General features: G+C 31.2%; 1 pseudogene; it reads right to left on the bottom strand.

The window, feature by feature from the left end:
- Nucleotides 1-13,507: 13,507 nt before the first annotated feature.
- LOC149571671 (ATP-dependent 6-phosphofructokinase 5, chloroplastic pseudogene) lies at nt 13,508-14,190 on the bottom strand (annotated as a pseudogene).
- Nucleotides 14,191-15,824: the final 1,634 nt, after the last annotated feature.

Here is a 15,824-nt window from a genome sequence, read left to right on the forward strand (position 1 = left end):
AAATAAAAAGACATCCACAAATTGTTGGGGTCATAACTTTTGACCTAAAACTCAGAATTAAAATTTGTTTACATTGTTGGAAGAAGAACTTAAACTCTAATTTTAGTCCCTAAAATAGTGAGCCTTTGGCTACCCACTTTTAGGGACTGATGAAAGTTTCAACTTGAAATTTTGAGTAGAAGACCTCTAAAAAAGCCAGTTAAAAATGCCTAGAAGATCTTATGAAAAAGTTTCAAACATTTGATCATTATGGATAATCTTGATCACCTAGTCTCTCATTAGGAAGGATAGGGCATTTGGAGAGAAGAAAAAGATCAAACATACATAGGTTGGACACATGAATTAGAACATGTTCCTTATCTTATGCAATTATTGATGACAAGATTCAACATAGGTGCCTTGGAATTTCAGATAGAAGAAGTAGGAGTTCAAATGCATGAAAGTGTTTAGCTAAAATAGGGTATAAATAATCAAAAGTGGAAAAATAAGCACACTAGAGTGCTCCTAGACCTTGTCTAAGAAAAACTCAGAGACCATTTTCAAAATAGAGAACTTTGATTTTTTGGAAAATTAAGCACCTTTCACAAATTTCATCAAGGTGCGCAAGTGTGTTGTTTTGAGAAAGTGTGCTTCTTTTGATGTGCGCCAATAGTTAATTGCCAGTTCCAAATTTAGAGCTTTCCATGCACCAGAAATGCATTCTAACTGCAATTAACTCCTTAAAACATGTAGTGAAGATTGAGTTTCTATTTTTGGCATCTCTGGAGACTCCTACATCATCTAATGGATTTCTTCATTTTATTTTCTCATGCTTTCTTTGTTTTAAGACATATAAAGGCTCATGTATCCATTACATGATATAAATAAGGATGGAGTCCTACTTAACATCAATTAGAGGGTTAGTTTGTACATAAATAGATTTTTTTTATTGGCTTAGAAGCATATGTTTGCATAAAGATATCTCTCACTCTAAAAAAAAATTGAAGAGAAGATTTCTTATAAATTTAGGAATATAATATGTATTCAAAGCCTTTGTTATTTTGATGCAATAATATATGCTATTGGTGCTTTCAATCAGAATGTGTAAGAAATCAAGAAAAATAGAAACTAATAAAACAATCCAAGAGAGCATAATGTGAGGAATATTATCATAAATCAAATGAGTTTCCCAATAGATCAACAAGAATGGAGACAAGAGATTTTGAAAGGGGAAAGCAAATAAAACCCCTTGTGTAATATTATGAATGGAAGACAAAAGCCCTAAGAAATGAGACAGAAATAAGGTGGAGCAAATATCTCATTACAATAACATCAAGATGATGTGTAGAAGTATGGAAGAATGAGGGAGGTATCTCTTTTATAGAGATGAGAAAGGAGTTGCATGTGTAACTCCAATTTCTATGAATGCCACCATTCATAATAAGTGTGTGCAAAGTGTCAAGATCCTCTTAAGGAGGATAAAATAAATTCTTTAATAAAGGAATTATAAAAATGAGTTGTCCTCACATGTGGACTAAAGGACAAGTAAATGACATGTCCTTCACATGTGTACAATAAGAAAAACTACATTTCTAGGGATCCTTGGAATATCCCAAATTAAACACATCAAAGGAAAGATTAATATTTATAACACCCCCCTTTAATCTTTACTTAGGGAGCTTACATCAAAGGGAGTTAAACCCAATTTACAATAGTACAACATTTTTATTTTTTTGAAATATCTTCAATCATACAAGAGGCTTCATTTTAGCATGGGTACATTGCTAGAGAGCCGAGAGAAGTGGATAGCCCTTCAAGTGTGATACATCTTCAAGAGGTCTTGTATGTGCCATGATGTATTACCTAAAACATACAAACAAGAAACAAGGCAACTATCCATGAGGAGAATTTTATCTTACAGTCAATGTAGAAAATTTGTAAGTACAAGTAAACTCACATAGAGTAAATTGGAATAGAGTGTAAATTAATCAAAATAAATCATATTCTTCAAAGAACAAATATGTTATCAAAGCTCTCAAGAAAGGAATATACAAGGCACAAATGACTATAGACAAGGCTAATTAATAAAACCAACATCAATAATGCATCAATCACATGGATATAGATAGTCCACTAATAAGTCATTTCACTACAAGTTGATGGGTGATCAATCCATAACCTATATGACTCATGATTTAAGCAATAAAGTATACATAACATTATATGACATATTTTCAAAGATACCAAAGGGAAGTAGTATGAGTATTAACAATAGATTTCCTTCAAATAAGAGTAAAATGCATTCAAGATGGGTCAGATTAATTGAATTTGGAGGGAAACTCCAAGAATAAATGGTATAAACCATAAACTACCAGTATGACAATAGAATGATGCTAGAAAAGCATAAACTACACTTATGTGCCAATCAATAGAATAAAATAAATGTTGAAGGAAATAGTGTATAATAACTCATAATCCCAAGAAATAAAAAAATTGCATATGTGAAATATATAAGAATGCACTCATAATTGTCAAATCACAAAAGACACAATAATTTGTATATTTATTGAGATTTATATGTGGGCCCTCATATATACACACAAATAAACATACCTAAAAAATCATGGTATGAAAAAATGCAAAGACAATTAAGATCATATATAGAACATAATTTCTAGGCAACATACTAAATATAAATTTGAAAGATGAGGATCATTAACCTCAAACCACATTTGCAGTAATTGCTATGCCTAGGTTGAAGTCCACCCATTCTAGAAATTGATCTCGTTTACTAAGTAATATTTGAAACTAGTTAGTTTTTCTCCTAATAGATTTATCACTAGAGGAAGAGTCATCATGTATGCATGTGCCATTTGTAGCAACATTAACATCATTACTATTATCAATATTATGATCTATAAATGCATCATTACCATTACCACTATAAGAAAGGATAGGAGGAATAAAGGTAGATATATGAGGAGAAGGGTTTAAAGAAGGAGGTTGATCCTCCACTAACACAATTTTTCTTCCACAAAATTGTTCTTTTTGAGCATTAGAAGAATCACATGCATCATTTTCTACAATACAAATATTTCATACTATTTGCACTTTGTTAGTAATAGGATTATAAACTTGACAACCTTTGGTATTTTTCATATTTTCACTCACGCACCTAGTACTTGCAATCTTAGATGGAGCAATAGGAGGTAAACTTTTAACCATATTAGATGAGATATGATCAGTATTCAAATGAGCGAGCTTTTCATGCTCAATATTAAAAGCAATATCTTTGTGCAAAGAGTGACTTGAAGAGGTGAACCCATTAAATTTAAGTAAGTTATCATGGCCTAACTTGGCAATAGCAACAACTTTGTTAGTGTTAGGATCAATCATATAGCACATATCCTTATGAAATTCAACTTTGTAATCTTGACATAATTTAACAATAGAAAGAAGATTTTATTTCAACATAGGAACATAAAGGACATCATGTAATTTTCCATTTGAAATACGAACATTACCAAATCCTTCAACTTTGCAACCATGATTATCAGCTAATTAAATTGGAGTATTAGAAGAATCGGGTTTTAAAGAATCAAACACTTCTTTATGATAAGTAACATATTGAGATGCACCGGTATCAATGATCCATTCTATTTGTTTAGAAACATTGTAACTAATAGTAAAAGCATGATGAGATGGATGAGAGTTTTGGTTATTGTTATTGATAGGTTGCTTATCTTTTTGTTTTTTTAAAACAATTATTAGTTGCATGACCATCTTTCCCGCAATGTATAGTGGGGTTTTCTTATTATATTGATCAGAATGAGTATTATTATGCTTTTTGTATTTGGATTACTATTATTAAAATTATGATTATTGTGATTATTATTATAATGAGTATTGGGAGAATAATTATTAGAAAATTTCAAATTCTAATTTTGACTTTTAGACAAAAAGGAATGTTCATTAGATCTAAGAGTAGCAAATTGTAACAACTTAGCTTTCTCTTGACGCAACAAATTTTGAAAAATACTATATGTTAATTGAGTAGACAAAGTAGGAATAGCAAGTTGAGAATGAACATTAGTAATAAATTGTCTAGAAAGACATTTATTTAAAATAATGGTAATTAATCTAATATCAGTGAGAGTAATGCCTAATTCAATTAGTTGACTTTTAATATAATCAATTTAAGTAGAAATTCATCCATAGATTTGTAATCAATATACCTTAAGTCTTCCAAATTATCTTGTAATTGAATCTTGCATGATTCTAATGGTCTATCATATGTTTGCTTCAAAATATCTCAAGCTTCATGGGCAGTGGTGCAATAAGCAATTAGAGCATATAAATCAAGGTTAAGGGAGATACCAACGAGGCCAAGGGCTTCCTCATTTTTAGTATTTCATGCATCTTTTTCATCTTGTGTAGCAGAGGTATTAGGAACTGAAGATGCATTAGTAGCAACATCTAAAATATGCTTAAATCAAAATATGAAGGAGAGATGTATTTTCTAAGCATGATAGTTAGAGTTATTTAACTTAATCTTAGGAATTAGAGTCAACATGATTACAAGATTAATACACCACCAAAAAAAAAATCCTCGAAAAAATTATTTGAGAGAAGACAAACCTCCTTTTTAAAAATAAGTAAGAAATTTAAAATATATATACTAAAGTAAATTAAACTTTCACAAATACAAACCCTTTTTATTTTAATATATATATTTATTTATCTTAAAAAATCTTATAATTAAATTTAAAAACTCTAACTTTTTATTTTCTTAAAAGCAATAATGAAATATTTTTAAAGTTTATTGTTTAAAAAAAAAACCCCTTTCCTAATAATTCATGTGTCTTACTTTCTTTTCAAGAAAAATTTAAGTTTGAATTTAAGACTTTAATAAAAGTCTCTATGAATAAAGGTAAATAAAAATCTAAATTGGAGTGAATTATTAAAATTACATAATAGGAAAAAGTAAAACATGTAAGTAGAAATGTTTCAATGCAAATTTTTTTGTTTTAAAGTTTGAAGCTTCTTTTTGACACAAGAGGAAAAATAAGACTTGAATTTTTTGTTAGATTTTATTTTTCATAAGGATTCTTGATTTTTTAAAACAAACAAGTATTAGACAAAATTTATTATTAAAAAAAAAGACTTATTTAAAAAAAAAAATTAAGAGGTAAGTATTTATTTAAGGGTAAAAATAAAACAAAAAAAATAATTCTAAAAGACTTAGAAAGTTTCAAATTTTAAAAGTATTTTTTGTTTTTAGAAGTTTAAATTAATGACTTTAGTTATTTATTTTCAAAGTAAAACTTTTCAGCTCATTCAAGTAACAAGTATATCTCTTTTGTTAAATAACTACTATAAACTATGAAAGGGAATAAATTTCTTATATAATGAAGTATTTTGAAGACAAATATATATCACTTTTATAAACTAACTCATACATTGAATGGGCCATAACATTATTTTGCCAAAAACATGTAAGTGTTGATTCAAATGCAAAGAATAAGAATAATCATCAATGATTATGAAACTGAGAATGACAAAGTAACTGATTAAATATTTTGAAGGATGAAAGTGAGAGACATTACATAATGATGGTCCCTACAAAAGGAAGAGAATAGAAACGATTCTAAAAAAATGTTACTTCAAAAATACTAATTAGATAGGACAACTTGCAAGGATGATGGGAGAGCCGTTAGATAGAGGGTAATGGTTGAGGTAGTAGGATGGTTCACGTAGCAGCAAGAAACCCACGCAAGAGGTGAAGGTAGCTCAAGGAGGGGTTAGTTGTGAGAGGGAGAGGTGTTCCACCAAACTTTAGATCAATGCAAACGTGCAGGGTAAAGAAAGCCTCACGACATAGCTAAAAAATAATAGCAAGGGTAGTAGCTAGCAAGGGGAGAGCACACAAGCGAGGGAGAAAGGGAGGCACAACAAAGGTGGTCGACAAAGAGGCACATAGGAGGAAAGAAGGCTCATGCAATGAGTAGAAAAGGGCCCTACAAAAACAAAGAATAATGAGGGGGAAGAAGTAGGCCAATGTCTATGCTAGCATTAAATCAACATTTTATTATTTAAAAAATTAAATTAAAAATCATTTTTACAATTATATCTTAAATTTAAATTTATTTTAAAATTGTTGTTTTGATGCCAGCATAGACATCTCCAAGAAGCAGTAGCTCACGGTAGATAGAAGAAGGATAACAAAAAAAGCTACAACAAACAATGGCTCATGCAAATAAAAAATAAGTAAAAAATAAAAACAATACTAGCACTCACACGCAATCAAAGAACATGAAAGAGAAAACTGAAGCAAGGCAAAGAACAAGAATGAGGCTTAAATAGTTGATGTGAAAAAAGAAAAGTTGGAGGCAAAAAGAAAATTACTAAAAAAAGTGACAGTAAATGTAAAGATAGAATTTTGTTTAGATTAGAAAGAAAAAAAAAAAACACTAACTTAGAGATACTAAAAATGAAAATTATTAAAAAAATTGTATATTTAATAAGTTCCAAAAAAAGGTATATAGAGTAGAATAAATTTAAAATTTTCAAAAAAGATATTTCAAATCATTGAAGATTTTTCACAAGAGAAATATTAGGAAAATAATAATTTTTTTAAAAATATTGAAAAACAAATTGCATACTATAAAATAATAATAAAACTTATTAAACTAATAATTGATAAATGCTACTTGTTAGAATAAGAGCAATTTTAAAATTTTTTTTTTTCAATATAAATATTAGATTAGCAAAAGAAATACAAGTATATTGAAATAATTTTTATGATATGGAAGAATTAATTAAAATTTAAAATAAACAAGACTTTTCCAAATGCATATAGATTTTAGATTTTAAAACCAAGTATAGATCAGTTATATTTTTTGCAAATAAATCTAAAAATAAATTAAACAAAATTTTCAAAATGCAAAAGAAAATTAGTATTGCAACCTGCAAAGAAGAATGTTAGAGAAATTAAAGTAGATAAAAAAGAAAAAAAGGTTAGATGATAATATAAAGAACTCTTTGGCAGTAAACCTTTCAAAGAGGGTTAGAACAAAAAAAAACTAAACTTGTAGATTGAATAAAAGCCTACAACAAAAAAATAGGAATGAATTTTTTCCTTCACTTCTCCTATCAACAAAGTTCTCCAATATCATAATCTTCACAAAGGCTCAAAACAAGGATTGGAAAGCTTTGATACCATGTAAAAAATCAAGCACAATAAAAACTAATAAAAGAATCCAAGAGAGCTTAATGTGAGGAATATTACCATTAACCAAATGAGTTTCCCAATGGATCAACAAGAATGGAGACAAGAGATTTTGAAAGGGGAAAGCAAAGAAAACCCCTTGTGTAATATTATGAATGGAAGACAAAAGCCATAAGAAAGCAGAGAGCAAGAAGGTGGAGCAAATAACTCATTACAATAACATCAAAATGATGTGTAGAATAAGTATGGATGAATGAGAGAGGCATCTCTTTTATACAAATGAGAAAGGAGTTGCATGTATAACTCCCATTTCTATGAATGCCACCATTCATAATAAGTGTGTGCAAAGTGTCAAGGTCCTCTTAAGGAGGATAAACCAAATTCCTTAATAAAGGAATTGTAAAAAATGAGTTGCCCTCACATGTGGACTAAAGGACAAGTAAATGACATGTCCTTCACATGTGTACAATAGGAAAAATACATTTCTAGGGATCCTTGGAATATCCCAAATTAAATACATCCAAGGAAAGATTAATATTTCTAACAAAGTGTAGTTATTCTTGCTTAAGTGTGTTATATTTTGTTAATATATGTTCATGAAGTATAATGTAGGCAATAGTTTTATTGCATTATTTTGATTGAGCAATCTTTTCATTTTGGTTTTTGCCATGTGTTTACGAATTTTTTTGACATACTTAGTTAGAGAAGAGATCACCATATTGTTTCTATATAGCTTTTTCTCACATGAGTGCACTATCTATGGCCTTGTGATTTGATGAAAAGGGAAACATGTTACGGTTACTAAATTCCCATCAATGATTGCATCAATGGAATTAAGGAAGTGCTACTACTATTTTCATTGGTTACCTATTGATGTTTTCAAAGGCTTAACTCACAAATGTGTTATTACTATGGTTTATGTTTGTTAGGAATTTCTCTTTCATGTTATTTGATTAAACTTCTTGTTACCCTATCTTCATTATTTTCTTTTACAAAAACTTGTTAATTTAGAAATTCATATAATTGCATTGTTAAAAATACATTCATTAAAAGAAAATAGAAAAATTCCAAAAAACATATCTCTTTTGTGGTTAATTTTGGAATAGCAAGCATATTGGTCATCTTATTCAAAATTGGTTCAAACCAGAAAAGGCCTCCTCATGAACACTTACATTTAACTTCAACTTAGTAGAGTCTAGTAGATTGCAAGATCACTCGAAACCTTGGAGTTGATCCTAGATTAGCGTTTCAAGAGAGAAGTTCGAAAGGATTTCTATCGTTAAGCATCATGCAAAATGACAACTCAAAACACTGATAGAGGGAGTTCTCATGGATAAGACTTAGAATGAAACTAAGGATATTATCCTTACTTTATTTTTCTCTAAAATTTCATTGTATTATGACATCTTGTGTTGTCATCAATGCCAAAGAGGGAGATTGTTGAAAATAATTGATCAATTCTATATTGTCTTTGATGTTACACAAAATGTCATATCTCTACTAGTTAGTGTTTACTAAGATCACTCAAGTGATAAAGACAATTTCCTATGTCTGCTGAGCACTCTAGTGTTTTTCGGGTCTAGAAGATAGTGTCTACCAAGTTCACTAGGGCTCCAAAGAGAAGTTTATAGAAGTTCAGTGTTAACTGAGCTCACTCAATTAACAAAGGAAAGTTGGATGGAACTAGTGTTAAGTGAGATCACTCAATTACCAAAGAAATTTAATGAAGTTGCAATCTTAACCAAGTTTACTTGGTTAACATAGAAAAAACATTTTAGTGTTAGTGTCTACCAATCTGGGTCAACTAACAAAGGGTTTTCTTGTTTTCGCATATTGAGTTTAATACATTTGCTTGTTGGTTCTAGGCAATTGAAGAGATGAAGAATTATTATTTCAAATTGTATTCAAGAAAACTTGACAATATATATAATATAAATATAAGGTCAAGTTGAGTATTGAAGATGTGTGGAAGATAAGAAGATGCTTAGAGGAAGAAAATTTGAAGGATAAGCAGAATATCCTTATTGGGCTGCAAGGATTAATTTGGTCAGGAAGGATCAAATATTCAAGCTAGAATTGAGATCTAAAATTATAAATATAGTTACATAAGCAATTAGTTCATTTCATTGTTACCCTCTAGCCATTGTAGTAGTGTATCAAATCTCTTAACAGAGTTAGCCTAATAGCTATTTGCCAAATCCTCTAACAAGGTGGCATTTCTATATTAAAGTGTCTAAAGACCTCTAACAAGGCTACTCCTAATAGAGTGATTAAATCCTCTAATAGGGTCATACCTAATAGTGTATTTTATAACCTTTAATAGGGTTGGCTCCTAACATGACTCACTTTGGAAGAGTGAAAAAAGTAACTAGTTGCAATTGGTGATTTTTCCCAAATTGGGTTTTCACATTAAATCTTGGTGTCACTTGTGTTCGTGCTATTTTCTTATGTGTATGAAACTAAGTTAATTAAGCTTTATCATAGTTAATATCTTAAGATATTAACTATGATAATGTTATTAGAGAGACAATATTGATAATGTTATTAGAGAGACAATAGTTTCAACAAAGTTTATGTTTTGTATTGACATCTAAGAGATTTGGGATTTATTTTTGTCGTAACTAATTAACCCCTCCCCTCTCAATTACTCTTCTTATATTTCCAACACTTGTATGAATCTTAGTTCCATCTTTCTCAACAATAAATATAGCTAGCATAGCTGAATTGTTTAGGCTATGTAATGATGTAATTATTTGTTGTGCCTCAGCCTTGTTTATCTAAAATTTAATTATAGGCATTATAGATCATGTCTCAGTTGTAAAAACTATATGTTTCATGTTTGCACTATGATCTATTTTTAGATCCTTTTTTTCCTTCTCCTTTGCTTCTATGGATTGAGGGGTCACATTAGATTTTTCTTTTAGTTTTGCCCCTACTAATGTAACTTTCACATTCTAAATCTCATCAACTCTCACCAATTTGGGTTTTGAGCATAGTTGTGTTGCTATGGTGGAGTCCTTCAATATCTTTTTCAAATATTCTTTAGCAAAGGGATTGATTTTCTGAGCTAAATTATCAAAAACACCCTCTATTTATACTGAGTCTTGTTGACTCACTTGGTATATATGTAGAGGATTGGCCCTTGACACTTATTCATCTTAAACATCCTACTACTCATCTTTAGCTATGGTTGCTGCTGTTGTGATCTCTTTAGTGGCTTCCACATTACCATCCTTGACTTGGACCTCTTTTGCAATATTTTTTGCCTCATGTTCACCTTTCTCAAGGTCTTTCATTTCTTGCTTACTTTTTTTCTATGATTACTAGAGTGGCTAACCCATATAATGATTTCCAAATTGTTGTTATTTTGTTAACCACATCTTCAATATGCTTCATCAATATATGGAAAGCTCTATATTTGGAGGAAAATTTAGTCTTATGATTTTCCATAGCTTTATGAATCTTTCTTTTGTCTAATTTTGGCATAACTCAGGCTAATGTTGATTCCCTAATTTGTCTTTCAGTTTGTAAGCTATATTGTCATTTTTGCTCAACTCAATCATATAGACTCTTGGGAGGTGAGTCGTCAGTTTGAGAGGAGTTGATTAAAATGTAGCCACTAACTATTATGTGGCTTCCTTGACTTTATTTTGATAATCTTTCCCTAACTTATCAAATTCAATGTGTGAAACTAGATAAATCTAGATTTGACTTGATATTATTACAAAAAATTTATAATTTAGAGGAGGGATTGTGGTTTACCACTTTAAATTAGCTTAGGTTGTCTAAATTTGTTTCCTCCTCATCTAAATCTAGTTGAGGCACTGACTTCTTCTTCAATCTTTTGTATGTCTTCTTAGTAGGTTCACTCAACTTTATTGAGTTAGGTGTCCCCCTGACTTTAGGCTTCATAACTTCACATGCCTGAATAGTGGTTGCCCTTGTGCTTGACCTAGTAGTAGGTATAGTTGGCTTCTTTTGTGGCTTATTCACAAGCTTCTTAGGTTTCTCCACTTTTTGTTCTTTTTTCTTTCTCTTCTTTACCTTTTTATCCTTTTGTGCTTCCTCAACTTCTTCTCCCTCAACACCTTATGCATCTTCTTCTTGATGCTCTCCTTGTTCTTTAGTTAATGCCAATGAGGCTTGGCCTTGTTCTTCCTCTTCATCATCATCATCATCATCTTCTTCATCTTCTTCTTCTTATATACCTACTTGCACATATGTGTGGTCTATATCCACTAGGAAACAAACATCATAATAATGTTTTTCCACTAAGGATAAAGGGATCCTCAACCTCTATTTCATAGATTTCTTCAAATCCTCAAAATAGCTGGTCATTATTGACTCAAAGATATCTCCATGTTATTCTATGAATTCTGAAATCTATTTTAAAATTGGCTTATTGGTCTTCCAAGAAATTGTGCCAAAGGTGGGGAAGGTGTTTTGCACATAAAATAATATGCAAACAAGTAAAGAAAAAAAATTTCATGATGTACTTTTTTCTTTCTCGATGGCCTCCATGTTTTCTTATAGTTGTTGTAATTGCAACTTAGCAAGGTCATAGGAATCATCCCTATTTATTGTCTTGTAGCCAAAATCAACAACCATACATGATACACTATTTAGTCAACTAGACTGAGAGAACTTGTGAGTAATCACTCTCACTGAGAAGGCAATTAAGGGATCTAAGATTGTGTCAATAAACATCCCCCATTTGTTCCATACTGCACCTATATTCTTTTCAATAGTTTCCTTTGCATCACTTGACATGCTCTTAGGTCAATCAAGGGTAGGGTACCCTGATACTTGGTTAATGATCCTCTTAGTGAGCTTAACCGATCCACCTTCCAACCAAATATAGTTATCATGTATGCAACTCAAAACAATTTGAATCTATTTGGTCTTAAACACTTGATTAAAATATAGGGCATGGTTTAATCCTTTTCATTGAATGATTTTATATTCTTTCTATTGGTGTTTTGAAATGCTACAGGTTTCAAATTACCTCGATGAGAATATGACACATCTAGGGGCAGCTAACTCCCATCTTCAACATGTCATTTCAAATACTAGGCCAACTATAAGGCTTGACCCTTCTTCTACTTCAGGTTTTGAGAAACCTAGGTGGGTAGACCTCAAATTCAATCAATATGGTACCAGTGCAAAAAAATACTCCTAAATCTATCAAAGCAATTTTAACTCTTATATCTCCTAATAACTCATGTAATAACATAAATCTATAGTAGCTAAATGTGAATCTATGAAATTCACAAGTTGGGTGAGGGTTAGACTTTTCAGCTCTTCAACATAAAAGGGGAAAAACATTTGATTAATAATGTTGAATTCAACAAAACTCCTAATATGTAGCAGTAAGAACTAATGATCCTGTAACTGATTAGTGCCTTATCTATTGGGAAATTCCATGAATCAAACACATATGTATGGATACCTGATACTTATTCATATATTCAGATATGTGATCTATCTATTCACCTTGTAAATAGACATTTGTGTTCAATCTAAATCTCATTCTTACCTAATATCCTCCTCAACAAACTTGCAACCCTATTGGTTTCCCTAAAGAATTTACATAACTCCTTAAATTATAAGAAATAATGAAACAAAATACAGCCTTAAGGGACTGTAACTATGACCTAGGCTCTTTGTTCAAAGATCATAAAACATTACCGGTCAATAAGAAAGGAGACAAGATTTGAAATGACACTCAATCATCTATTATTCTTTTTATTTATTTCCTTGAAATAATACATTCATATGCATGAAATCAAAACATGAAAACACCTAATAGATCTAAACTAGCTATATTATCTTTCCTACTACTATTCATACAAGAGAAGTATGCTAAAGAATGAAGGTGGAATCACAGTTTTGGATCCAACAAAGTGGTCTCTTAGGAGAATTGAAAATTTCCAACCAATAATGGTATCACAGATCTAAGAAAACTCAAGATTAGAACCCTTATAATGGATGAAAAAAAGAAAGATATAGAAGAGGATGAATTAATTGCCTTTCAAAAAAGCACTTAATGCACTTGTCTTAATGCATTAAGTGTATTGTGTCTTTTAGCATTTAAACACTTAAAAAGTCCCTCCCATGATGAATGTGGGATATATGGTTTTTATGATTTTTTGCCTTATTTTGCACTTTTACTGGTGCTTTGAATGAATTGGACACCCTCCAGCTCTTCTAATGCCATGGAGGACTCCCTACCATTGCCTTCAATGGCTTCCATAGTTGACGTGGACTACCTCCCTTATATGCATCTTCAAAGTTACCTTTCTATCCCATAAGTTTAAATATTCCTACACCATGGTATGCACTGTTAGCCTCAATATACGCAACATTAATAGCACATTATACTTCTTCAATAGTACTATCAAAGCTAAATGTTTTATCCATCAGCAAGATATCATTATTGATCATCTTGGAAAGTCCTACCACAACTACTTTCATCTTCCTCTTGCGACACTCATTGTGAATGGCATTAGCCCTACCATGGGTTCCATTTCCACCCAATACAAAAAGCATGTTAATCCCTCTTTTCTGCATGCTATCAAAAATCTTTGTTACATTTCCACCTCCATGAGATACCCCAAGAAGGCTACCTTGAGGTAGATGGATATTTTGAACAATTTTTATTGATAGAGGCATTTCAGGGAGGTTTTCATCAAATAGTCCATGATATCCATAAGAAATACCAACAATGTTCTTGACATCATATATTTCTAGTGTTATAACTATTTTTCTAATAACATCATTGAGTCCAGCACAGAGTCCTCCACATGTAACAATTGCTACTTTACCTCATTAGGATGCAAGTATATTGCTATCCTTGGCCCCACACGATGTACCCATTGGTGCACAAATTTTCAATTTGGGTCAATACATTCAGCATGAGTAGATGATGGTGTTGCATAGTTGATCACCTTAAGTAATACGTGATCATCATTATGAACAAACATTTTTCCCAGGTCTCCTAGTGGATGAATTCTGTCATCTTTAGGTAAAGGGAAACTACTCTTGATGTAAAATGTGGTTTGTATTGGTTTACAATCAAACTAATCAATGAGATGTGGAAGCTTAAATCTCTCCTCAAAATCCCTCTTAAACTACTCTATGTTAAAATCACCACTGCCAACAACACTTTCCCCTATCTCAAACTGCATCCCTTGTCTCAGACTCTCAAGCTGTGGATTACCTTGTGGCTTGTGGCTTCATTCCTCATTAGATGTATTGGGATTTGCAACATGTAAAATAGAAATATTGCAAGTGCCAACCTAAGAAATTGAATCACATGCTTCTATCTGAGTCACCTTTGGTGCTTTTTGAGTAGCCTTGATTTGAGCTTCCTTTCTATTGTTTACCAAACCCCAATATAGAAAACATCACCAACTTGAACAACAAATGCAAAAAAAATTGGGAGTTGGCTCTTAAAAAAGGTTCAACACCTATTACAAAAGTGGAAAATATTTGAAAACTTTAATTCAAAAAATATAACGTTTCAAATCATATCTTTTACATTGTTGGCTCAATCCAATTTAATTGGGCATATTTGTGCTTTTCATATTGAATGCCTTCAACCTAAATACTAGTGTTCCTATACTTATTATATGAACACTTTGGATCTCCAATAATCAAAACAAACAATCCCTTGCACATAGTTAGCTCCACTTCTCACATAGCTTCTTTGCACTTAAATGGCATTAAGCAAGCAACCTTTTGACTTTATTTTAGTAACAGAAGGATTTAGATGCAATCAACTTTGATAGATATGTTTAAATCCACATCTCACTTGTTCACCATGTCCAAACATTCATACATCCATCTAACTTCAAACTATTTTGCATACATGGTGAAAATGTCAAATCACTATCCATCTTTGAACTTTGTAGCATCCCTTACTTTAACATCCTGTTGATTTAATGAAATCAGTTCGGCCCTAAAGTGGGTTTGACTAATTTTTCTTTTTGTTTTCAAACACCTGATCCTTTGAAATGATCTCCTAAATGCCTGATTATAATTGGAATAAATCTTTGTCATTAATTCAACTTTTGAAAATCACTTTACCCCTTTTTTGCCAACTATCAATTTCATGCTAGGAGATCCTTTGACTAGCCTTAAAAACTGATCCAAACACTTGACTGGGCTCTGAAACCTGACACACTAATTCTCTATTCCACATTCTTGCACCATGTCAAATCTTGTCTCACGACAAATTTAGGGTCAAAAAATATTGACCGTCAAAGTTGACCTCTCAGAACTGCTTGCAAGAAAACATGTTAGAAAATAATAAAATGCATTTGGATTTCGCTTTGAAAACTGGGTAAATGGACATTTGGGAGCAAAAAAAATGGGGCATTGATTCTTTGTTAGGAGAGTATAAATCTAGGATTTGGGGTCATGAAAAATAAGAGGACTCAAATGACAAGTAGTCAAAGTAGGCTAGTCAAAATTTGATAACTAGAAACACTGAAAGAAAAGCATTTTTTGCAAATGGAATTGACCCGAGAAAGTGTGTAAACGGATTCGTCAAGACTTGAAAATTGACACACTTGAAGTATTTTTAGAGTATAATATAGCAGTAGGATCCATTTGA

Source organism: Cupressus sempervirens, chromosome 2 (genome assembly GCF_028749045.1).
Source record: "Cupressus sempervirens isolate cs-2001-9-10 chromosome 2, ASM2874904v1, whole genome shotgun sequence".
NCBI lineage: Eukaryota > Viridiplantae > Streptophyta > Pinopsida > Cupressales > Cupressaceae > Cupressus > Cupressus sempervirens.